The sequence below is a fragment of the Pongo abelii genome, chromosome 6 (assembly GCF_028885655.2).
Source record: "Pongo abelii isolate AG06213 chromosome 6, NHGRI_mPonAbe1-v2.0_pri, whole genome shotgun sequence".
Lineage (NCBI taxonomy): Eukaryota > Metazoa > Chordata > Mammalia > Primates > Hominidae > Pongo > Pongo abelii.
The window spans coordinates 80,965,629-80,968,306 of NC_071991.2; positions in this window are offsets into that span (position 1 = coordinate 80,965,629).

Here is a 2,678-nt window from a genome sequence, read left to right on the forward strand (position 1 = left end):
AGGATTGTTAGCAGTGGTGGATCCACATGGGTCTGCAGCAACTTGATTCTTGCCTCCTCAAAGGAAATAATTTACCTAAGGGGTATAAGGTAGAGTGAGAGACTAAGGCAAGTTTTTGAACAGGAATGAGAGTTTATTCCTGTGAATGAGAGAGCAGGAGTGAAAGGAAAGAAAGTATACTTGGAAGAGGGCCAAGTGGGCAACTTAAGAGATCCAAGTGCCTCATCCAACCCTTCACTTGGGGTTTTTATACATTGGCATGGTTCTGAGGTTTGCATCTCTCCTTCCTTGATTTTTCCTTAAGGTGGGATTTCCACATGTGCAGTGGCCTGCCAGCACTTGGGAGGGGCTGCATACGCAATGTGTTTACTGAAGTTTTGTGTGTGCTCACTTGAGGCATTTTTCCCTTACCAGTTGAGCATTCCTAGAGGAAGGTCATATACCAGTTAAACTCCACCATTTTGCCTCTTAGTGTGCATGCTCGGGCCCACTCACCCAACTCCTGAGACCTTATCGGGAAGCTGCTGATCATGTTTCAGGTGTTTTCTATCTGTTGGGAGCCTGCCGGTCCCTGGCATCAGCTGCAACCAATTACTATATTAGTGAGACAGCTTAACAATCACCTGGCCATCACCTGATCATCTGATGGTCGCCTGAGATTCATGGAAGCAGCGGCGGAGTGGGTGCCTCTTTTGCCCCGTTCATGTCTGCCAAACTACCTACTCTAACATTCCCGACCCAATTCTTTGGGAAAATGGACAAAGGTCAGTCTTCTGTAACTGCTTCCTGCTGACAGAAGGACGGTGATGATTGTTCTGTGGGTCTTGGCGTCTTGCTGTCAGGGCAGGGTGGCTTTGTGGGTTGGTGAAAGTGGTATCCAGCAAGGTCCAAGGGAGACAGGGGCAGGATTTTGCTTCTTTCATGTATCACTGATGAGCAGTCTAGTGGTCCTCTGTAGAAGTGTGACTCTTGAATATTGAGACAATGGTATCTCTCACAGAGGATCATCTGAAGCGTGATGGCCTGAAGGTGTGAGGAGACAAATCGGGTTGCTAGATTTAGAAGACATGGCCCAAAATGGAGCAAAAGTAGGAGACTAACAAGTGGGCCTAAAAGGGGAATAACTCAGGAGAAGCATTTCCAGCTTCCTTCCCAATCTAACCAACCCTGAGAGGCTTGATTGAGGCTCCAGTGAACTGGAGACTCAATTTAGGAGTTGTCTGATATTGTACTTTTCCCGATTGATTGACCCATAAGCAACATTTTTCATCTAAGGCTAAACAAATTTCTCTCTGTGCGGCCGTTAACCTATCTAACTCCTGATAATTTTGGAGGACTAGAGCTGCCAAAGAGTCAATTTGTCCTTGCACAGTTGTTAAGGTTTTAGCCATGGCATCAATGTTCTTGGCTATTTCTCTTGAGGGCTGGCTATGGGTCAAGGAGGCTTTTGTGATTCTAGCAATTCTGGTTCCCATACTGGCTATAATACCAAGTCCTGTGAGAAGGAGAATTAATTGGATAGCCCTCCTCATCCTGGAAATGATGGAGTGCCTGTAGATTGGTGCTGGAAGAGAGAGATTGCCAGGGACTATGAAGATGTCTAGGGATACATAGCCTATGGTACAAGTTCCAGTCCAGTTAGTGGGGAGGCACTGGTGAACTGGCTGGCCACAAATATAGAAGGCTCCTTGGGTTTTAAGATAAGTAGAGGTGTAAAAATGCAACAAGGGGGTGAGGACAGCTCCAAGAAATGCCAAGGCTGCCAACACACCCAGGAAGCTGGTGGCTATAGTCATGCCTGCTAAGACTTATGTGCATGGGCTTTGGTTCTATTTAGTTCCCTGGGTTTTATTTTCCTAAAAAAGAGAATTTTGAGTCTGGTCCAATAGAACCCATTCTTCTGAAGAACTGAGATTGGTAATTTGCAGGCATTGGTTGTATCAGCAGGCCGGAACCAGAAATTTTGAATACTGCAGGAGCTTGGGTGTCCCTGGCAAAACTGGGTGGATTTATCCAGCAAAGTTCCGAGAGGAAAGGTAATATTTGAAGGTTTGGGGAATCTTGTGTGATGGCAGAATTAGTTGTGGGTATACGTTTGGCAAGTTCATTGGTTAGGATCTACAGTGAGAGTAACATTGCTAACTGTACTGGAAAGAGCCCCAACATCCATTCCATTTTTCTTATTGGCCATAATGCAAATAGGGGCTAGTCCCATTAAAGTGATATTAGAAAAGATGGATCCAAAATTGGGAGGTTCTTTGCAGATATCAGGGAAATCTTGCTTTACTTTTGCAAGAAGGCTATTTGCAGGCCCAAACATCTCCCATTAGCCACCCATTGATAGAAAATATGCAGTTCTGCCTTTATACTTGTCCAATCTCTCAGTGAGGCTGAATAAGCTCTCCCTGCTGTTTTAGCAGAAGAGCTGGTACATGACCAACGATTGGTGGAGAAAGGGGATCCTGTGCTTTGGAGCAGTTACCGAGCTTTTTCCAATAATGGGAAATCAGGATGGTAGTGTCCTGCTAGTAAAGGGGTGAGATTGAGAACCAACAGGAGCAGGCCCATAGCAACCTAAGGTGACTGTGAAGAGAGAAACTGGCCGCAAAGAAAGCTGCCACTGGAATGCCTAGTGGTGTACAAGTTAGGGTTAAAATAGTGATAATAATCAGAGCAAT